A 24302-nucleotide genomic window follows, 5' to 3' on the forward strand; every position below is an offset into this window, starting at 1 on the left:
AATGTTTGTGTTGTATCATGTATTAATAATATAATAGTTCCTTTTTATGACAGAAGGACATTTCATTATAGAGAGATACAACACTGACTTGTCCATACATCAGATAATGGACATCTGGGTTGTTTCCACTTTTCAGCTATAGTGAATAGTGCTGTTATGAGCATTCATAAACAGTTTTTTACAGAACCATAGATTCTATTTTCAGTTCTCTTGGGCACATATCTAGAAGCAGAATTGCTGGAGTATATGTTAACTCTATGTTTAACTTTTTGCGGAACTGCCCAACTGTTTTCCAAATTTCTGCACTCTTTTACATTTCCTCCAGTGTCAGAGGTCTCATCTTCAACAATACTTGTCTTTATCCAGTTTTTAATCATAGTCATCCTAGTGGGTATGAAGTGGTATTGATTTACATTTCCATAATGACTACTGATAAGAAAATGCTAAAATTTTCATTGCTTAAAACATAATATAAACACACGTGCTCACAGGTACACAGAACCATACAGACAAGCTATCTTTCTCACTCTCTATCTTGAGCTCTCTATCTCTGTCTCTCCTTCTGAAACAGTTTAACAAGCTCCGGTCAAAAGAATGCTTCAGAAAGAAAAATGAAACTACAAAGAGATTGTTCAAGTTCAACTGCAAGGATGCCAGCACTCCCCTCCCCTGTGATGTGCTGTGTTGAATGGAATGTAGTTCAATAGCAGGGGCAGGGTTAGACCAACACACTCAACTATACTGTAAAATCGCTTTGAAAGAAACAGAAGGCTAGTGTGCTTATTGCTTCAAACAAAGCAAATATGCTATGGAAATAGAAGATTCTTTATGTTAAACATAAAAACTCCCTCTGCTTTTTAAAAATATATTTTATTGATTTTTTTCAGAGAGGAGGAGAGAGGGATAGAGAGCTAGAAACATCGATGAGAGAGAAACATCGACCAGCTGCCTCTTGCACACCCCCTACCGGGGATGTGCCCGCAACCAATGTACATGCCCTTGACCGGAATCGAACCTAGGACCTTTCAGTCCGCAGACCGACGCTCTACCACTGAGCCAAACCGGCTTGGGCTCCCTCTGCTTTTTAAATTACAAGAGTTGGACAACAAATTAGTACATCATAAATACATGAACTTGATCAAACTATACACACTAGATGCTTTTTACTCTCTCATTCTGTTTCAAGACAGCCTACCCTTTCTAGGAATGAACTGGACTGACCACTTTTTCTCCTGTAACTCTCTCAGGAGTCTTATCATTCATGGCTTTCAAATCCTAACATACATAACAAATGATTTTCTCAGCTTGTTATTATAAGACCAATAAATGAGAACTTTTTAGTACAACACAATAATAAAATTCCCTGTTTTCCCAATAAAACTTCTAAGCATAATTTGTTCTCTTACTTAGTATAAATTTTTTCCAACTTAGCATAATTTTTCCCCTAAAAGGCATTAGCTTTCTTAGGCCCCAAGAGAACCTAACTATAAAATGCAGATTTTCAAGATAGTTTTTGAAAATAAGAAAATTGTATAGTATAATATGTATTTGCATTTAATGAACAAGAAGTTATTAATGAAGACTTCAAAGTAATTTGTTTCTACTTTTCAAATACATGAATGTATTTCAAAAAGCTTACAGCTTATGTGCAATACATAATTGTACAGAGTTGTATGTATAACATGTAAATTATGATTTTAAAACTTAATATTCAAATATTAAATGCAACATCTTCACATCACTACACTGTGTTCAATTTACCACAACACATCAGCTACCTGAGTTGATTGGTCAATGGGAATCCTGAGGGTGCAGGGAGGAATCTCCATCCCAGGACCATAAGAGGCCCTGTGCTCATGGAAGACAATCAAATGAATGAAATCCGACTTCATGAATAAAAAATGAAAACTGGAATCCAATTACATGAAGAAGGTAATGGAAATCTAGTCTTTATGAATATTGTGCCACTCTCAGTAATTACATTCCAGCATGTATTCACAGAACTATCTACAACTGGGACTCTGTTCCAAGAGAAATTGAGAATTGAGAGCATTTTCCTCTTTTGAGGGTTGCTGAGACCCCCATTTATACAGTAGTTCTCCACACTCATACACTTCATCGTTATAACTACATGAGAAATTGTCTCATTTGGCTCCACATAACCATTAACTATCTCCCTAATGCCAACTGGCTAAATACTTCTAATTTTAAATTACCAGACTTAGAGTTCTTAAGATATAAGACTTTCTTTCTCTCCCTCCCTCCCTTATATATCATCTCCCCAAATGAAAACAAATAAAACAGTTTCCTTACCTTAGTGGAATTACCTTTAAAATAGCCTGCCTTAAATATAAATACCATCCATGTGGAAGGCAGAATACCTGACCTCTGGTGAGTTTGAATTTAAGCCACTAAAGTAACAGAAGTAAAAGAATGTTCCAGGCAAGTAAGCAATCATTACTAAGGGCATATGTTATGTGGTGACAAACGTCACCAAAGACCATGCCCTATCACCTGACAGTCTTCCCTCAGTCCACTTGATACAATACCTCACTCCATTTGATTTAAATCCAATCTCATCATGTTATCCCCTGCCCCAATCTATCATGCTTTCTCACCTATAACAGCTTTCTGTACTTTGTCATGAGATTGAATAGTGTTATGGTTAATAAAATGAACCCTGGAGCCAAGTGGCCTGAGTTTGATTCCCGGCTCAATCGCTTGGATAAAACCTTGGGCAAGTTCTCAATCAATTTATGCCTAAGTGTCCTCATTTATAAAACAGATGCTAAATAATAATCAACCTGCTTTACGGAGTTGATGAGTTAGCATATGTAAAACATAATAAGCACTATAAAGTTAAATGATAAAGATGTTAAATCTTAATCATCTGATCAACTTCAAGCCTTTCATCCCAGGATCCAATGTCTTATAATATTTATATACCTTCCCAATAAATAACATATATGTGAAATTATTGATAGTTTACAAAGGAGTTATGTATCATTTGTTTCATTTAGTTCTCACAATCCTGTGAAGAAAATATTAGTTCCATGTTATCTACTAGCTGTCTACACAGCACTTGCCAAGAAAATCATTCCCTGCCCTGCTATCTCTCCTGAAGGATGATGCTCTGTAGAGTTGCCCATGTGAGAAGCAGCTCAATGGAGTTTCTGCCCTGAAGACTTTCCAGGGATTCAAATTTCAGCACTCAGCTTTCTCTGTCCAAGGTGCTTAATTAAATGGGGCCATCTCCTCAGACAGGCAGCCACATGGGGTACTCTTACCACCAGAGGTCACCAAAGTGAACTTCACACACATCCCCTACCTTATATTGTAAGTCTGACCATTCTAAACATAACTGCCCCATTTGGTGGAAGTCCTTTCTGCAGTTTTGGTGTGGAACCGTGAAAGAAAGACCAAAATTGCATGTTTGGTGTATATATCATTACTAAGGCAAAACTAAAATGGCAGCTGTGAAAAGATAAGTTTAAATTAAATACAGCAAAGTGGTTTCAAATGATACAATCACTTATACTAAGCCATAGAAATACCTTCCCAAGGCAATAAATGGAATCACCGAAAGAAATGATCAAGTCAGGCCTTGGTAATCAGCTCTACCCCAGAGTCTAACATTATCCAGGGAGTGATAAGATCGATCGACTGCTGCTGGAAAATGCTAGATCAATTTCACCAAGAGGGATTGTGGCGCAGTACAGAGTACACAAGGCTAAACAGAAGACTTCAGCTTCTACCTGGCCCTGCCACCAACAAGGGGGTAGAAATGTGTGAGAACTAAAAGATAAAACAAGCAAACAAAAAGCCATCAACACTATCAGCACCAAGACCAAGCTTTGCCACTACCCTGAGGACTGGCTGCTGAGGGTAAGAAATCCTGCGGAATAAGTCGGTCTCTCAGGTAAACGCAGAGGACTCAGGAAAGGAATGGCAGATTTAGGAAATGCTCTGAACTAGTGTCAACAACAGCTGGCTGTGTGTGTCAGCTTAATGCCGGTTAACTTACACAGAGCAAAGGAAATGAAGATCCACTTTAATTAATTCATCCCAAGAGACTGGGGTTTTGCCAAAGTGAAAGGAAAAGAAGAGGCTGTGGTAGCGGTGAGAGTCTGCGAGGGACTCCTGGCAATTTGAAAACTTTAGGTAAAAAGCTCAAAGTGCCGAAACCGGTTTGGCTCAGTGGATAGAGTGTTGGCCTGCGGACTGAAAGGTCTCAGGTTCGATTCCGGTCAAGGGCATGTACCTTGGTTGCAGGCACATCCTCAGTAGGAGGTGTGCAAGAGGTAGCTGATCAATGACTTTCTCTCATCGATGTTTCTAACTCTCTATCTCTCTCTCTTCCTCTCTGTAAAAAATCAATAAAATATATTAATAAATAAATAAATAAATAAATAAATAAATAAATAAAAAGAAGCACAAAGAGTTGATTAAATGAACTGAGAAGACTATTCTCCAGTGAGAAAGCACTTCGTCACAGCTGGTTCTGCTCCTAGCTTGGGGGTCCTGAATATCCAAGATCATCAAATACTTAAATGGTCCATTTCTTCAGGTTGAGTTGGGTTAAGTTGCTTGGCAGCACAAAAAGCTCAGAAAGCTGAAGTCTAGTCTAAAGATTGAAATGTTCTCCGCAAACACAGAGACTGAGACATTGATGGAGAAAAAGATAGAGAGATGCAAAGGGAGAGAGAGAGAGAGATGAGAGAGATGAGAGAGAGAGAGAGAGACCAAGAGAAAAACATCTATCAGTTCTGTCTGGTGAAAGAAAGTTTAACTTCTTTTAGGCTTAGAAGAAGCTATTTTAATAAGGTCACTAATATGATGAGACAACAAAGTAACATAGCGACCATCTATTGGGCCAGGCAGTTTTTAGGCTCAGAAGGGGAAAAAGACAAAGTGCACCCGACTGCTGCTATTTGTTGTGGTTTTTTAAAAATACATATTTTTATTGATTTCAGAGAGGAAGGGAAAGGGAGAGGGAAAGAGAAACATCAATAATGAGAGAGAGCCATTGATCAGCTGCCTCCTGCTCGCCCCCTACTGGGGATCGAGCCCACAACCCAGCCAGCACATGCCCTTACTAAGAATTGAACCTGGGACCCTTCAGGCCACAGGCTGATGCTCTATACACTGAGCCAAACCAGTTAGGGCAACTGCTGCTGTTTTAAAGGAGTTCAGGAGTTGCTTTGATATTCCCTGCACATCATCGGAGAAGCAGCCATGCTAACACACACCCTCCCTTAAGAATGACAGAGTGTAGATTCGGAGACAGAACTACCCGAGCTTATTTTCTAAGTCACCAGAAAAGTTTGATAGAAGATTCCACAGTTAGCAGGAGCCCTTTCGTGCACACACCTACTTTCATTCACTTACTGCGGCCCATTTGCTGCATAGCTTCCAAGTATCCTCCCTGGGATCAGGCACAGGCCTCTTATGTCACCTCTCCTTGGATTTCCTGGGGATAAGAACACCAGGAAAGGGGACCCTGTAAAGGTCCCCTCCCCTGTGGACTCTGCCCAGAATCATGCACATCCACATGAGAGACCAGGATGACGGCACCTTAGAAAGGTGGCCAGGCCTCGCTCCTCTCCGCACTTCCCTAACTTTGGGAAAAATATTGAAGTGCAAAAGACCAAATTAGGTGGACATACAATTCCATACCCCCAACGCAAGCAGCTGCTTTAAAAACAAACACCTTTTTTTTTTTTTTTTTAAATATATTTTATTGATTTTACACAGAGAGGAATTGAGAGGGACAGAGAGTTAGAAACATCGATGAGAGAGAATCATCGATCAGCTGCCTCTTGCACACCCCCCACTGGAGATATGCCCGCAACCAAGGTACATGCCCTTGACCGGAATCGAACCCGGGACCTTTCAGTCCACAGGCTGTCGCTCTATCCACTGAGCCAAACCGGTCCCTAAAAACAAACACCTTTTGTAATCGCAGGATAGGAGACATCGCTAAAAGGCTCCTTGAAGCCCCAGTAATTAAATTTAAAACATTGAGCACTTAACCTTATTTTCTATTACTATCCTATGCCTAGTTTCCCAATCAGATCGCGTTTCCCCAAGTCTTTGCTCAGTGCTAAGTGGTGGCAGACAGCTGGTCTATTTATGAGCTGTGTGACTTATCTTAGGCAAATTCACCAAGCCATGCCTGTTTCCCCATCTTCAAATGGGTTAGTATGAGGATTCAATTAGCACCCTCCTGATGAATGTAGCTACTTATTATTATTATACATCACTGTTATAGGTTAGGCTTCTCCCGGAAGCAGACTCTGAGACAAAGGTTTCTGTGCAAGTAATTTATTTGGAAGGTGACAAATACCTTGATTGGGTCATGGAGAAGCAAGATAAGGAAGGCAAGGAGCCAAAAATGTATGCATTGTTAAGCCAGCCATCACTATGAGTACTGGCGCATAATCCCACCAGGAACCCTGGGAACTAGTAGAGTTATGCCTCAGTGTTATCCCCAAGACTAGCGGTCTGCCTTAACTCCCGTCCCTTGTGGCTTGCCATAGCAGGCAAAATGGGTGTCAGGGGCCAAAGAAAGCATTCAGGCAAAGAGCTCGCAGCACTGCCAGCACCACTCCCTGACTGGGCTCCGTCACTCCTGCTGCAGTACTTAAAGCAAGAAGTTTGTCAACTGTAATGAGTATACAGTATCAGGGAACAATCTGAGCGTAATTTCGCATTTGATTATATTTCATTAGCAAGAAGTACCAGGTGGATGCAGAAAAGTATACCCAGCTGAAGCAAGCTTCATGGAAACCCACAAAATGTACACATTTGCACACCTCAAACCAGCTACCTCAAGTTTACAGAGTGTATTGTGAATTACACCCATCAATGTCTGCCATCCAATTCAGATAACCCTCCTTCCTCCACTGACAATAACTCACAAATTGCAACCACTTCCACAGCAAAATTTAGGACTTTTTGAAGGGAGAGGGCCATATTTATGGTAGCACTTATATATTTTTGTTTATATAAAGTGTAAAATTGTGCTATTATTTTATTAGGTTCCTCTCTCTCTCTCTCTCTCTCTCTCTCTCTCTCTCTCTCTCTCTCTCTCCTTTCTTTTTTTTTTTAGAGAGAGAGAAATTGGAGAGGAACTAGGACTGGGAGGGAAGGCGAGAGAAAGAGAGAGAGAAGAGAGAGAGGTGAGAGAAAGAAAGAGAGAGAGAGAGAAGTGAGAAATATATTGATTGGTTGCCTGACTGGGCGGGACCTGTTGGTCCACAGGCCGATGCTCTAACCTCTGAGTCAAACCAGCTAGGGCCTATCTCTTCTTTTCAATGCACCACTGACAAAGTTAGTTTTGGCGTGTTTCGCTCCTAGTACTATGTGCCCCATAAGCTCTGTGGTTTTTCTGCCTGATTGTGCTCGGAATGGTGAGTTTAGGAATGTGCATGTCATACTCTAGCAGAGCTGACTCTCACTCTAGGAGACAGTGTGCAGGAGAGGGGACCACCTACACCCAGGAACCACTGCTGGTTAGTCCTCACTACCCCACTCCCCGCCATGTTTACCGCCACCATCCCATTCTTCAACCAAATCCACTACAGTTAGAGGCTCTCATCACTCCAATACTGAAAATACCACATGCTCTGAACTTTCTCCGACAAATTAGAATAGGAGGGGACAAATTCTCTCAGCTTATCAAACATGCCCCTATTGTTAACGCCTTCTCTACCTAAAATTGTTTTGCCATCCTTCACATGGAACTTAACAACAAGATTCATTTAATTCAGGGCATTTGTTTATTTGACTATACATCCTAAATATGCCGGGTTTCCCATCTGATTGCAATTACTCAATGACACAGACATCTGTGTTTGGCCCTATGCTTTTACGAAGAGAATTCAGCGTAATATTCTGTTTGAGTATACCAATTTCCTCAAAGCAGCACAGAGTAAAAATAAGAACCCAAGATCAGATGCTCCGACCACACATGCAGCACAGTGAACACGCTGCATTTACATGCATTGTGCATGTTTCGCCTCTAGACAGCACACAAGGTCAAACCCCTAGCTGTCAGTTACAATAAGCTCCCAAACTTCTGGTCAATTACCTGGCTAATAATAAAAGACAAGGCTATGACATCATTACAGTTCTAATTAATTTACACAGGTCAGCTTCCTGTTAATCAGATACATCCTTAAAAGCATTTAATTATTGTTCACCTAGAAAGCGACACCCAGCTCTGTGAAATGAAAAAAGCAACCTTGCTGGATCCAGCATGAAAGGCTACCAGGCTGCCAGGAGGCACACAGAACAACAGGCTTCACAGAGCACACCCTGCACTGTAAGAGGGGCTGCGGGGAGATGACACGGACGGACACGGCAGGCAATGCGACACATCTGAAGAATTTCCGAACACAAAGAAGTTGTCAGGCCGCTGGGGTAAACAGACAGGCTCTGGGAAAAGATATGTCCCTGTGTTTTTTCTCAAGATGATGCACAGGGCTACAGGGCTGGCAATATTATCATACGCAGAGTATAGGACAGTGTTTGAGGGTGGGTCTTTTTGGGGAAATCTCTACGATACACCAGCGATGTGACCTTAGGAAAGTCATTTAACTGCCATTTCCCATCTGTGAACAGAAACAATGCAGACATATTTGGTGTGGTGAGCATTAAATGAGATTATATTGAGATTATTTATAAACTTAGAAGTGACAGTGATTTTAACCCATATAAACAAATAAATTAAGAGAACATAAAACATTTTAAATAGCTTTACAGTATTTTTATAAGTTAATAACCAATTAGCATTTTCTGGGTTTTCTATGATTCGACTTAAAAAAAAATATATATATGTTTTTATTTATTTCAGAGGAGGAAGGGAGAGGGAGAGATAGAAAAGCCTGCACACCCCCTACCAGGGATTCAGCCAGTAACCCAGGCATGTGCCTTGACTGAGAATGGAATCATGACCTCCTGGTTCATAGGTCAACAGACTGGCCAGGCCCACTTTCTTTTTTTAATCTTCACTGGATGATATATTTTTATTGATTTTTAGAGCGAGCAGAAGAGAGAGGAGAGAGAAAGAAAAAGAGAGACATTGATTGACCCCCCTCATGTCTCCAACCGGGGATCAAACCCCCAACCTAGGTATGTACTCTGACCTAGAATTGAACCTGCAACCTTTTGATTTAGAGAATGCTGCTCCAACCAACTCAGCCCCCTGGCCAGGGCTAGGATCCCACATTTTTTAACCGCTTCATGCTATTCAATTACACACACATTATTTTAAACAATATGACGGGTGTTTGAAAGACACATGAAAGTAGAAGTGATTCTCTAATTACAATACATTTTATAATAAAATGTCAAACCTCACTTTCTGTCAAAATTATCTTTAAATCATCACTACATTTGAAAATTTAATGACCCTCCATTTCAGGATTTTTTTTTTAAAAAAAATCTCAAAATGTCAGATGGCCAAATTTTTATTTTTCCCTCCTTTTTAAAATGTTACTGTCTTAACAAAAATGATTAGATTATCTTTATATATGAAAAATGGAACTACTGGATTTTGTACATAGTCCTGACTTTTGCTCCACAGCAAGGTGAATTAGTGCCAACTCCAATTTTGATCTATCACCACGTATGATTTCCAATATCAATCATAAGCCAGTTCCTCCTCTCACAGACTACAAGCTTTAGTGTAATGAGGGCTCATTAAAGTTCTTCAATTGACAGCCCATCAGACATAGGGCCTAAGCCAGCAGACACTGGGAGCAATGATGCCAGCATCCCATCTCTCCCTTCAAGAGATTTAAGTAATTCCACTCTCCCAGGTGCTCCACGCCAGATTTCTTTGTCTACCTAAAATCAATGAAAAAGTGATACCCACCACACCCTTTAATGTGTGTAAGGATTGTTAGTGAATTATTTATGTAACCAAAATCTGCACAATGTAAGAAGTCAAGACTTCAGAGATGTTTCTTCTCCCAGAAAGCACACAGGACGTCCACTAATTACTAGGTGGTAGGGACAGCGTGGGGATTTTGCCTGTCCTCCTAGATGTGATCCTGAGAAGACCAGCAATCAAGAAGGCCAGAGACCAGAATTGGAATAGTAACTCTCTCCCTGGAATCTAAAACTTATGTGTAGAGACACTAATACCAACGACTCCTAGAGTTGACACTCCGAGCATTAACTTAAAAAATTTTCCAGCCCTAGCTGGTCTGACTCAGTGGATAGAGCATCGGCCTGCAGACCTGAAGGGTCCTAGGTTCAATTACCGACAAGGGTACATGCCTAGGTTGAGGCTCCATCCCCAGTAGCGGTGTGCAGAGGGGAGCAGATCAATGATTCTCTCTCATCATTGATGTTTCTATCTCTCTCACCTTCTCCCTTCCTCTCTGAAATCAATAAAAAAAAATATTTTTAAAAAAGAATTTTCCAATCTACTAGGTCTATGCAAACCTTGAGACCCCACCAAGCTTCTGTCCATAGCCTGGTGGTTTGGCTTTTCTGTCAGTTCTCTGAGCTTACCCATACACTTCCAATCTCTTGCTCTTGAGTTAGCTGGATGAACTAGTTAACTTTAATTTTGTTTTTTGCTGTCAAAGAACCCTACCCAGAATAGTAAGGCCAAGGACTGACAAGCAAATCCTAGTTTACTTCGAGCATTACCAGCTCTCATTTTCTATTGAGCACTATATCCTAGCCCCTAGAAGAATCAAAACATGGAGAATATAAAAGCAGTATCTCAAAGGTCTGCTCCAGGCCAGCCCTAAGAGAAGAGTGCACAGTGCAAGCATGTGAGTGTGAGAGTAACTTCTGCATAGGTAAGACAAAGGCCTCTCAAAGTCATATAGTTAGTGCAAACACTTGGACACTGGATGAAGAATATCATTTCCAAAGGAAAAACTTTTGATCTAAAGGTTTATGTTTTTAAAGAAACTTCTAATTATTAAAATGATTTTCAAAACATCACACTCCCTGACTTTACTCACAACTGCAAATCGCTGGTATTTGTAACATACACTGAGTGGCCAGATTATTATGATCTCTGAACGCATAATAATCTGGCCATTCAGTGTGTGTGTGTGTGTGTGTGTGTGTGTGTGTGTGTATAATAGAGGCTGTTGCATGAATTCATGCATGGATGGGGTCTAGCCAGGCTGGTCAGCAGGAGGGGACATGACGGTTGGCTGGCCTGCCTGCTGGTTGAGTTCCTGGTTGAGGGGAAAATTTGCATATTAGCCTTTTATTATATAGGATATACACTGAGTGGCCAGATTATTATGCATTCAGAGATCAAAATAATCTGGCCATTCAGTGTAAAAACTGTATCAAAATTTCTTTCAGTGTTTCCCAAGAGACTTTCCTCAAGGAGAAAAAAATCCAAAATTAATAGTAGCTATCAACTCTCTCTTTCCCTCTCTCTTCCTATATATGTATATAGAATTAATTTAATTGTAACATATATATATTATACACACACACACACACATATATATATATATATTGTGTATATATATATATATATATATATATACACATTTCACTCATAACTCTCCTGATATTGACACTTTGAATTAAAAATGCAAAAGCAGGTTAACACCATGGAGAAACAGCTGTTATTCTTATGACAACACTCTTGGAGCATGAAGCCAGATTCATGCTTACTGGTATGTGACCTCGGGCAAATCATATAATCAATCCTGCTGAGCTTCTTTATCCAGAGATGAGAAAAATTTCCCTTACTTCCTGGAGTCATTGTGAAGACTAGATGAAACAGCCTATTGTGAGAAAGCAAGAAGCACACCCCAAAGTTTATTCTCCATTCTCCCTTCCTCTCCATAAAATAATGAGACTTTGCACCCCATGGAACTAAGCTTTATTATTGTTTTATAACTATTATGTGCATATAACGATGTCCAAGAAAGTAGATGGTAACTAACACCTACATGGAAACCTGAATGCATGCGTGGTTAGTTGGCTATCATCCAGATACCAAAGGGCTCTTGCACACTAACTATTGCTTTCCAGAAATTCGATACATTTGCTTTTCTGAATACAGCCAAAATTATCCACAGGCTTTGAAATGATCCATCAGGATGCTGCACAGAGCAGCTGGTTGACTGAAAGTGATGCCCCTCCCCCACACTCCAGCTGTCACCAGGAAACCCTCCTCAATGTTTTAAAAAAGACAAGGCAATGTTACTTCCCCTATTAATAACCATCTGATTCTTAGCATTCATTTGAAATTATTTTTCTTATGAAAGCTCACTATTAACTAAAAATTAACTCTAAGAAAAATCCTTTATCATATAAATGCAAACCAGCTTCTTCCATACAACAAAAAAACCCCAGGGGCAGTAAACACAAGTAATGTATTTCTATGGACTCCTTGTTTCTTTTTCCTTGAGTCATTTGTAATGCTAAACAACAGTTAAATATTAAATAGCTCTAACAGTGATACAGCTGCCATACTTGTGGGATTAAAAAAAACACACAACTTAGATGATTTCTCAAAAAATGTACATAGACACATATTTTTGTAAAATATGTGTCAGACTAAAGGTTGGATTTTGTTTTAAATAATCACTCCTCTGCATGAGAAGTTACCGAATACTACCTGTTTAACACTGCTGAAAACCTTAGGCACTGTTTTCAGAACAGGTCTGTGATTCCCACCCATAAGAATTCTTACTGCCACGACTTTCTTAGGTATAGCTCATCTCCTGAGGATTCCTATCCCTCAAAGAGTTTCAGACCCGTGACCTGGACTCCTAGGTCCCAGGGACATGCCCTGTGCCCTTCATTAAAGCTCTTAGCTCCTGAGCGCTACAAGTGAGATTCTGCTAAATAGGCTTCCCTGCTTTTAAAAATACCTGAGGCCCACTGCTTGGATGACAACAACTGCAGCCTAAAAGTAAATCATCATTTATCTTTTAAAAAGAATGTTTACGTACACATGCACATATCTAACTTTACATAGAATGTATAGATTTACCCCATCCCCATATTATTGTATAAGTAATTATGACCTGGTATGATTCCTTTCAAGTATTTTCCATGCTCATATATTCATATATAACACATATATACTAGAGGCCTTGTGCACAAAATTCATGCATGGGGGAAGCTGGTCCCTCAGCCCCGGCCTGCGCCCTCTCACAGTCTGGGAGCCCTCAGGGGATATCCAGGGGGAATGGACTAACCCGGCAGTCAGACACCCTTAGCACTGCCACAGAGGTGGGAGGGGGTTGTGCTACTGCTGTGGAGCTCACCAGCCGTGAGCCCGCCCGGCTTCTGGCTGAGCAGCACTCCTGCTGTGGGAGCACACTGACTACCAGGGGGCAGCTCCTGTGTTAAGCAGTATTGAGCCAAAACCGGCTCTCCAACATCCCCTGAGGGGTCCTGGATTGTGAGAGGGCCTAAGCCAGGCTGAGGGACCCCACTGGTGCACAGTTGAGGCCAGGGAGGGATGTGGGAGGTTAGCCAGCCAGAGAGGGACTGTGGGAGGGCTGATAGGAGCATCTGCCCCTGGTGGTCAGTGCATGTCATAGCGACTGGTCGACCAGTCAACTGTCTGTCCCTTGGTGGTCAGTGCACATTATAGAAAGTGGTTGAGCAGCCTTAGCATATTAACAGATTACATTTTGATTGGTTGACCGGACGACCAGACACTTAGCATATTAGGCTTTTATTATATAGGACTAGAGACCCGGTGCATGAAATTCATGCATTGGGGGGGAGGGGTGGTGGTGTCCCTCAACCTATCCTGCACCCTCTTTAATCTGGGACCCCTTGAGGTAATCGGACATCCCTCTCAAAATCCAGGACTGCTGGCTCCCAAATGCTCGCCTGCCTGCCTTCCTGATTGCTCCTAACTGCTTCTGCCTGCCAACCTGATCACCCCCTAACCACTCGCATGCCAGCCTGATTGATGTCTAACTGCTCCCCTGCCAGCCTGTTTGCCCTCAACTTTCCTCCTCTGCTGGCCTGGTCACCCCCAACTGCCCTCCTTTGCAGGCCTGGTCCCTCCCAACTGCCCTCCCCTGCTGGCCATCTTGTGTCCACATGAGGGCAGCTATCTTGATCTTGTATGTTGGAGTGATGGTCAATCTGCATACTACTCTTTCATTGGATAAGATAGAGGACTGGTGCATGGGTGGGGGCCAACTGGTTTGCCCTGAAGGGTGTCCCAGATCAGGGTGGGGGTTCCCTGATATCTGGAATTTATTTACCTTCTACAATTGAAACTTTGTAGCCTAGAGCGGAGCCAAGCCTTCTGCTTGCTCTGTGGCTGCTGCCATTTCTGTTTGGATTTGTTTATCTTCTATAATTGAAACTTTGAGCCTTGAGTGGAGGCTTAGGCCAGCTAGGCTAGGCCGGAAAGCTTGGCTTCTTCCATTGCCTGGGAAATCCAAGCCTCCCTCCTGCTCTCTGTGGCCACAGCTATCTTGGTTGGGGTTAATTTAGATACTTGCTCTGATTGGTCAATTTGCATATTACTCTTTTATTAGATAAGATTATATAGGATATATGTACATATATATACACACATATAAACTTTTATCACTTTAAAAAAATGGAACAAAAATGTTCACTTTGCTATCTACCGTTAAGCACTCATATTAAAAAATACAACAGTATCAGAGCTAATTGTATATTCTTATACTTTGGTGTATATTTTTAGTGAGGTCTCATCTCCTCTAACATAGTGCCCCCTTCTATAACTGATTGCCCCTATTAACTAATTGAAGAAATTTAAATATTAATCACCCCTGACCTTCAGCTTCCAATAAGCACCCCAAAAAGTCTATGGAAGTTGCTCTGGATGGTGATAAAACTACAATGTTTTTGTTTTGTTTTTTACCATGTTTAGAGTTTTAACTTTCTCCAAGTGTTTGCTTTCTTTGGGTCACTATAATGTGAAAGGTTTGACTTTTCACTTCAGCATCTTTGATCATTTAAAAAGAAAAGCAGTGCAGTTAGTTAATAAAACGACCTCATTCATAAGAGGAAATGAATGAGATAAAGATAGGTTTGAGGAGGTAACTACCTTTTTCTTTTTTTCTTTTTAAATATCTTTTTTATTGATTTTATACAGAGAGGAAGGGAGAGAGATAGAGTTAGAAACAACGATGAGAGAGAGTCATCAATCAGCTGCCTCTTGCACACCCCCTACTGGGGATGTGCCCGCAACCAAGGCACATGCCCTTGACCGGAATCGAACCCGGGACCCTTCAGTCCCCAAGCCGACGCTCTATCCATTGAGCCAAACCGGTCCCGGCATAACTATCTTTTTCTACTATCTACCATGCTGTAGTGATTGAGCTTCTATACCTAACACCTGGTGGACAGGTTTTGCACTTCATTTCATTTTACCCAATGTCCTGACGCAAAGACACGCCATGATAGGAGAGGAAATTAAGGTTGGGAGGATGTTAACTTGTCTAATGGGTACAATCAGTATGGAGCAGAGACAGGGTTCAAAGCAGGGTCTTCCTGACCCCAAACCCCTGCTATAGAGCTGCCTTTCTGAAACAGAGGACAAGAAAAATGTGGGGGCCTTTGAAAATTGAATGCTTCATAATGCTTCAAAATTATTTGTAGCAGCTGATATCTGACATGACTCGTTTATCTGAAAATTCCCTCACCCACCATATCCAGGAGTCATAGCAAGGTCCTGGGGGCAGTGTGCTCTAATTTGGCCTTTGGTTAGGCCACAGGGTGGCACTGACCCTTCCCAACACTGGAATGAGTCTAGGCTTTAAGGCACCTGCTTCAAATCCCGAATAATTCTCTTTCTCCCCCAAAAGTGGCCCCCTGGAAAAGGCAGGGGAAAGCTGTGAATAACACTGCAACTGATGATCTCAAAAACCACAGGTGGCTGGCACTCCGAACTTAGCTCTTCTGATGCTCCCGGAAAACAGGCATGGAGGACGGGTGGAGGAGGCCTTCCCTGCTATCTGAGCCGTACAGTCAGGCACGTGGGAAAGGAAGATAAGGATGGAAACATCTCCAGCCTTGTCTATGCTTGCAAGTCACTGCTCCATAATACTCCTCAGCCCTAAGGCTAATCTCTGGTCAGTTATCCACTCTACCGTCTTTACCAAATTCTGGGTCAGAAAGTGTAATTCAGCTGAAGACCAGAAGACCAAAATTTTTTAAAGAACTTTTTAACAGTAACTAATATGATTCTTTTTAAAAATATATATTTTATTGATTTTTTAAAGAGATGAAGGGATAGGGATAGAGAGTTAGAAACATTGATGAGAGAGAAACATCAATCAGCTGCCTCCTGCACACCTCCTACTGGAGATGTGCCCACATCAAAGGTACATGCCCTTGACCGGAATCGAACCTGGGACCTACCTTTCAGTCCACAGGCCGACCTCTATTCACTGAGCCAAACCAGTTAGGGCTTAATGTGATTCTTAAAAATTATCCAGCCACTACAGCACTGGTATGAGATAGTACATACTACTATAACTTTTAACTGAGTATCCTGCCTCCAATAAACAACCTTGATTCTGCAGAATATAACTGGGAAGCCAGAAACAAATAAAATGCCATCTAAGCAGTAATCACAATATCCGTGCACAACAAGCCATATCTAACCCAATGAAGAACCTTCCACCAGTCGATGTACGAATTTTAGAGTCATAATGGTTAAGTAACATCTCATCTTGGTGTGTTTTCTATGTATGCTGGTGTTAAACACGTTTCCTGTACTTTCACATTGAATACTTACAAGCCCTACGAAATAACCTTTCAGTAATCTGTCCAAGATCCCACATCCAGGAAAGGCCCCACATGGATCCCTTCCATTCTGTCAAATTCCATGGTGACTCCCAATGGCTGTTCTTTATCAATATGCCAGGAATTCCCAAACTTTAGCACCTAGGTGCACCGGGATCAACCGGAAGGCTTGTTAAAATAGCTATCTGATTCTGTTAAGTCCCCCAAATTTACAATTCCAACAAGTTCCAGACTGATGCTGATACTAGTAGTCCAGGGACAATTGAGGAAACCAATGCTGTGCTGTTCTTAAGACTGCCTCTTCCCAAGCCTTGCCCAGCAGCACATTAAATCTTTAAAGTCTACTTACTAGAAACAGCAAAATGTGACACATACATTTGAGACAGTAAACAGACTTTTAAGAAGACATTCTAGGGGGAGTTGGGGGGAGGAGAATAGAAGAGGAAAGTCCAGCTGTCAGTGCGTGTACTGCAAAGGGACCTACACATGTGCAGATGGCTCAATCGTGACTAAGCGATGATTCCTCTTGGAAAGGGGTGCTGATCCGATTTTGGAGAGGCTCTGGAGGTCTGGGCGGAAAGGGGTTAAAAGGGATGGGGGTATTTCCTAAACCCTGTGAAGGGAAAGACCATTCCTCGGGTTAGGGGGTTGGGGTGTGCTTGCACACCGCTAGTTCCCAGAACAGAAAGTTACTGTTCCCAGTGCACCTGAAAGTGAAAGCTGCTATGGCTGACGCAACGTCGCAGTAAGCCCCGGCTTTCAGAGACAGCCCTCTAAGACTCCATGGGAGCTGCCCCCATCCAGGGGAGAGCCCGGCAGGTCACTCCCTGGGGTCGGCCTCAGGCGCGGCAGAGAGCACCCCGGCAGGGTCGCTCTAGGGAACGCCCTCCGCGATCGCCCATCTCCAGGGCGCCCAGGTGCCTAAACTGCCCAGGCTACGCCTCCAACCCGCACCCACACCCGCCCGTGTCCGCACCCCCCTCCCCTGCCACATCCCCTCCGGTGCCTCGGGCCCCACGGGGACGCCCACAGTCGCCCCGCAGCCCCCGTCCCGCCACCGCCGGCGCCGCGGCCCCGGGAAAAGTCTAAAAAAGCCGCGCAGAACCGGCGCCGCGAACCGGACCAAACAGACGCGGAAACTCACGTTCTCTACGGCCCGCCGGCGTCCTCACGTCTTCGCGCGCGCACGTGCGTCATCACGCACGGGGCGGTGTCGACCGACGCTCCTCTTCCCTGCGGCCAGGCTGCCGCGCAGCAGAGAAGGGGAGGCCCGGGTTGGGGAGGGAGGGAGGGCCGGGTAGCGGGCCGGCCGGCCCACGCGTGGCGGCAGTGACAGTCGGTGGCTCCGAGGGCACAGCGTGGACTCATCCTGCAAATGCGAGTGAAAAGGGGATGATCATTGTCTCCCCTGCCCCAAACTGCCGTCTTCTGCCGTGAATGCCTAGAGCAAAAGCAAACTAGCGACCTGGACCTGCGTTGGAGGAACCAGACATGGAGACATGCAGCCAGTGGGCCACGGGGGCTGGGAATGGAGGTGGGGGCTGCGAAACTGCCCTTGCAGGGCCCAGCCCCTTTGCAAGCTCCCCACCAGCTGCTGCGAGGAGTCAGCTGCTGCTGCTGAAGTGGATGGTGTGAAAGAGAAACTTACACCCGTCATGAGCTGTCAGACAGCATGAGAGCTGCCAATCTCTGGGAGGGACCCACGCTTACCAAGGACGCCCCCCAAACAAGGCCATGGCTGTACTTTTCACTCCCCAAAGCGTGGGTCTGCGACTGCACTTCTTAGTCTGTTTGTCCATGTGAGGGCCTTAGGTGTTAAGTATTGCAGTGAATGTATTTGATGCAATCAAGTGGCTTGCTAGAGACAAGCACCCGGTGGGATATTTGTCTTTCTCAGTTTGGCTTATTTCACTTAGCATAATATTTTCCAGGTTTATCCTTGTTGTCCCAAAGGGTAAGAGAGCCCTCTTTTTTATTACAGCCACATAGTACTCCATAGTGTAAATGTCCCACAGCATTTTTTATCCATTTATCTACTGATGGGCACTTGGGCTGTTTCCCAATCTTAGATATTGTAAGTAACTCTGCTATGAACATAGGGTCCATATATTCATTCTGATTGGTGTCTTGGAGTTTTTAGGATGTATTCCCTGAAGTGGAATCACTGGGTCAAATGGAAGTTTGTTCTTAATATATCAAATATAGAGGTGATTTTAAGGGAGCTAAAAAATCAAGAAGCTCAATACAGTAATCTCATAAAGATGTTATTATATAAGGATTAAGAACATACTTAGACAATTATATCTAATTTCAAATATTATCAGACAAAAAGTTCTAGGACATTTGAGAGGACAGGAAAAGTGTACCTGATACTGAACTCAGGTCTGGCTGCTCACTGCTTTGAAAGCCAATACTTGAGAGACGGTATTTTAACAAAATTTAACAAACATTTATGGTAAAAACTCTCAAAAAAGTAGGATTATAAGGAAACTTCCTTACCCTAATAAAGGGCATCTATGAAAAACCTACAGCTAACACTAAAAAAAGTTCCCTGGCCAGTGTGGGTCAGTGGTTGAGCATCAACCAGGGAACCAGGAGTTCACATTTGGATTACCAGGGCTGCGACCTCGTTCCCCAGTGGGGAGCATGCAGGAGGCAGCCAATCAAAGATTCTCATCAATGATGTTTCTAAATATCTCCCTCTCCTTTCCTCTCTGAAATAAATAAAAATATATTTTAAATTTTTTTACTGGAAGTTTTAGCCTGTACAGTAGAAGAAACAAACAAAAACAACTTAAAAACATGTTGAATAGGAAAAAGTAAAATTGACTTTATTCACAGGTTACATGATCCTGTAGGTAAAAAATCTTAAAAGAAATCACCATACAAATAAGCACTACTAGAATTAATAAATGAGTGTAGCACAGTCCCACCCAGGATACAAGATTAAGATTTTTTTTAAATTATTTCTATAAACTACATGTAAAAAGTCCAAAAATAGCACCACAAAGACTTAAGTACTTTGGAATAATTGTAATAATTAAAAAAAAAAAAAGTACAATTCTTGTTCACTGCTAACTACTTAAAATGGCTGAGAGAAGTTGATATTCCATGTTCCTAGACTGGAAGGCTCAATTTGGCAGTTCATATATTGATCCGTGGATTCAACACAATCTCAAAATCTTAGCAGACTTTTTAAATAGAAATTGATAAGCTGCTCTTTATAATAAGGAGGGAGGATCGAGAGAGACGTGAGAGAGACACATCAATTGGCTGCCTCCCACAGGTGCCTGACTGGGGCCAGGGAAAGAACCTGCAACCCAGGTATGTGCACTTGACCGGGAATAGAACCCGAGATCTTTCTGTGTGCAGGCTAATGCTCCAACCACTGAGCACACTGGCCAGGATATGATCTTGTCTTTGAATCTTTACGTGGAAATATGTGCTTTAGAACTCAGATGGTTTTTCATTGGTTGATATGAAGATTGTAGAATTAAGAATCTACACTGATTGTACTACCAATGAGAAAAGTCCTGAAAGTAATAAGATATTACTAAAACTACAGGTAGGAGCAATGCACTTGCAGTAGACTTGTGATGGGTGGTTAATTATCCTGACATTATGGTCATTATTCTAATTGCACATCAGATGTCACTAATCAACTCGCAATCTAACGGAGCTGAGAGGAGCTGTTATAACTCTGAAATAATTTGTGTTCCTCTGCAGGATTTTAATGCTTACAAACTCTTACCCTTAGATCACTGGTAGGCAAACTCATTAGTCAACAGTTTGCCGACCACTGTCTAGACCATCCACTCCCTGATTTCCAGGCATATCACCAACAATTCATTTTATTTCTTATATGGGGCATTAATCATTCTCTCCTCATGCATTTTCTACCCTCCTCACATAGAAGATGAGTAAGCCAGAATGTCCTTCTCCCTGCCCCAGTATCACAAGAGAACAGGAATGGGAGTCAAAGGCTTTCTCTTGGGACTTGGACTCTAGGAGGATCTGGAGATGGTTGGAGACCACAGTCTCAGTACCAGAAATGACTGCTCCAGTGGGAGTGCTGGAGGCTGAGTACCCCCCAAAGCACCTAGGGAAGGGAAGGGTGTTGGCTTGATTACTTCAGGATACCCTGACTTTGAATATAACCCTTGGCCCCCTACTCCTGCTAATGCCTGAAGATACAAATTTCTTACAACTGAATATTATTTTAGTAAATTTAAAAAATTATTTTCTCACTCTAGCATCCTATAAGATCTATTACCACCACTATGATCTCTACCTGTTAAATAAGTTAATGTATTTAGTCCTCTTATGAAAGTGCCAGGCTCATAATAAATACTCAATACCTGGTAACTGTTTTGATAGCTACTATTGCTGCCATTTGTTAAGTGTCCATGATAAGCCAGGCACTTCACTTCCATTTTATAAATGAGGAAACTGAGGGTCAGAGAGTCCAAGTAATTTGTCAAAGCTCACAAAGCTAGTAGGCAGAAGGATTGATGATTCAGACTTCCTAATATATTATTTCTAACTCTGAATATTAAATGTCTAGTTCTGTGTGTCACTGGATGCATCACAATCCATATAAAAGGTAATTTTTTTATTCATGTACATATTTCATCAAGTTTTCATTGTTTCATTATCTAAATCACACACAAAAAAAGAAATGATAACTATTCACTATCCGTTTCAGAATTATTTTTGAATGGCCATATTTCAATTTTCTACATTTTTCTATTTTAGGAAGTATTTTTTTCTACTGAGTGTTTTAAATATGCCTTCCTTATTCTTGTTCTAGCTCATTATGATTATTATCTAAAAACTGGTTTTTATTATCTAATAAACTGGTTTTACAGATGTCCCATTGTTTCCAATTTTACAGGATAATACGGTAGTAGGAATATATAGTTTGAAAGTTCCTATTTCTTTCAAATAATAAATCCTAAATAAGCTGTTTATTTTCGTAGTCATTTTTACAGCATTTTTCTTTTACGTTTGCAAATGCCATTCTGTTTCTTTAACCAACTAAAATTCTGATGCCTCCATGACTACAATGAATAATTTTACTCCAGCTGCCAAATCTCATTTTCTGCATGCCATGTGAGGCCTCATAGGAGCCTTTCTAACCCACCACATCTCCTCAACCTGGCACAATGTGTTTGTGCTTTATGAAAAACTAATTTAGATGATGAATTTTTAGAAAGGAAGAACTTTGGATGTTCTTGGTAGGGGAAAAAAGTTCCAAAAGGAACTTACTTCAAAATATGGGAGATAAGGCTGTGAGGGCACAGCGCAGATGACAGGCATTTTGGCTACTTTTCCTGTCAGCCTCTAGAGGATTTTAGGACCTCCTGTGGGCATATAAAAACACATACACTTGGCAGTATCTCCACCATTGCTTGCTAATGCTTAAAAGCCCTTCAAAAAGACCTTGCCACCGAAACCGGTTTGGCTCAGTAGATAGAGCGTCGGTCTGGGGACCAAAGGGTCCCGGGTTCGATTCCGGTTCAAGGGCATGTGCATTGGTTGAGGGCACATCCCCAGTGGAGGGGTGTGCAGGAGACAGCTGGTTAATGTTTCTCTCTCATTGATGTTTCTGGCTTTCTATCCCTTTCCCTTCCTCTCTGTAAAAAAAAGAAAAAGAAAAAAAAATATTTTTTTAAAGGACCTTGCCATCTGCAATTAGACATAGCATATTTAAAATGTAGGGCTGTTGAGGGAACACTTAGGAGAGAACAAATTTCACTTAAAGGTCATGGGTTAATCTGTCTACCAGCAAGTGGCAATTCTGGGTGGTGATTAGAGGAAACTGGAGGCAGAGGTATCTTGGGTGGAGGAAATGTAGGACAAAAGACAGTTGAAATTTTTGCAAAGCTCTATCCAATCCCATATAATAAAAACATAGTATGCAAATTGTCTCCTCAACTGGGAGTTCATCCGGGAGTATGACCAAGGAGTGGGGCGGGTGGAGGGAAAAAAGGGAGGCCCCAGCCCGCAGCTGGCAGCCTCTAGGGACCTTACTAGTGCACAAATTTCATGCATTGGGCCTTTAGTTTATAATAATAATGGAAGGAAAAATAGAAGCCACAGGGTGGTGCAAGGGTGGGGAGAATTTTGATATCACCTAAAATTACAGAGAGTGCCACCGCACAAAATTTAGATTTTTCTTGTTCTGTTGTAATTTAACACACCTGACTTCTAACTGAAGTGAAAATTTATTTTTATAGCTTATTGTTTATCTTAGGTTTAACCTAGGATGCCAGTCTTTAAGTGAATGTCAGATCATGTTGCCAATTTAAAAAAAATTATTTGCAAGTAATTTCAGGCTTTATAGAAAAATTACAAAAATAGTCCATAGAATTCCTTTATATTCATAAAATGTTCTAAGTGTTAACATGTGTTTCTCCTAGTATTTTTATTCCCCCCCACAACTCTTCTCTCATTATATGTACACACAGTTTTTTTTCTGAGTCATTTTTTATAGCCAAGATTGCAGCCAAGATAGTACTCCTTTTCTTCCATATTCATTTTCTTTAAACACACACACACACACACACACACACACACACACACGCACCCCCCCCCCACCAGGATTAATTTGGTTTCTTTTTAAGAAAAATGTTATTAATATTAAGTTTCCAGGGTAAATCTAGTACACTATTCTATCCATTGTAACAGTCAAGTGCCATGGGCTCAGTTATAAGGAAATGTTGACAGCTATTCTATTCTGGACCACACATCCAAATATGAAGTAGAGCTTTTAAACAATAAGATTTGTATTACAACAAAGTTAAATTCATTTGACTAAGTAATAACCCAGAACCTTAATTGATTTAATGAATATAACATAAGCCATAAGGGAACAAGATATCAAGGATGGGGTGTGGGACATGGTAATGATTCTAATAGGTCATGGTACATATTGTTGCATAGACCTTTAAAGCTATTAAACATAGGTTTTTATTTTTTTACTTATAATCAAGAAAGCATAGAAAATTGAAAAGGGTACAGAATATGATTTTTGGTTCTGCCACTAGCTACTTTTTGGCCATTCAAACCCTCGGAAGCTTAATTTTCTCAACTGTAAGATGAGGGACTTGCAAAAATTATTTCTAAAGTCTCCTTCAACTCAAGTATTTTAATATTCTAAAATCTAGAAAAAATAAATAGCATGTTAAAAAAAAGAAGAAGAAGAAAGTAAGATATTGAAATGTGACTAGAAGGAAGAGTTGCAGAACCAAAGAGAAATCTTGATAAAGAATCACCATAATCATAAGAACAAAATGTTTTTAAGTAACTAAACAAAGTCAACAATCAAGGAACCAATTCAAGCAAAGAATAAGTTGATTATTCTTAATTTAATAAGAAAAATATAAAAACATTATTTAGTGCCTTAAAAAAAAACCCAGAAAACATTATTAATGACTATTGCATTTATAAGTAGCTTGAAATCAGACAAATCAAGCTTCAATTCTAGCTCTAGCTGAGGGAGTTTGTGATCTCACCAGCCATTTAAATGGGGCAATAATTCTTCATCT

At 41.4% G+C, this 24302-nt stretch overlaps 1 protein-coding gene across 2 annotated transcripts in view; it reads right to left on the reverse strand.

The window, feature by feature from the left end:
* Positions 1 to 24302, reverse strand: part of RHBDD1 (rhomboid domain containing 1) — a 119273-nt gene that overhangs the window by 77760 nt on the left and 17211 nt on the right. For both annotated transcript variants that reach the window (XM_084892915.1, XM_084892914.1), the window contains exon 3: positions 17897 to 18121. The gene's annotated coding sequence lies outside the window, so the exon portion shown is untranslated. The remainder of the gene's footprint in view (positions 1 to 17896; positions 18122 to 24302) is intronic.

This window comes from Pipistrellus hanaki, assembly GCF_964339955.1.
Source record: "Pipistrellus hanaki genome assembly, chromosome: 8".
NCBI classification, from domain to species: domain Eukaryota; kingdom Metazoa; phylum Chordata; class Mammalia; order Chiroptera; family Vespertilionidae; genus Pipistrellus; species Pipistrellus hanaki.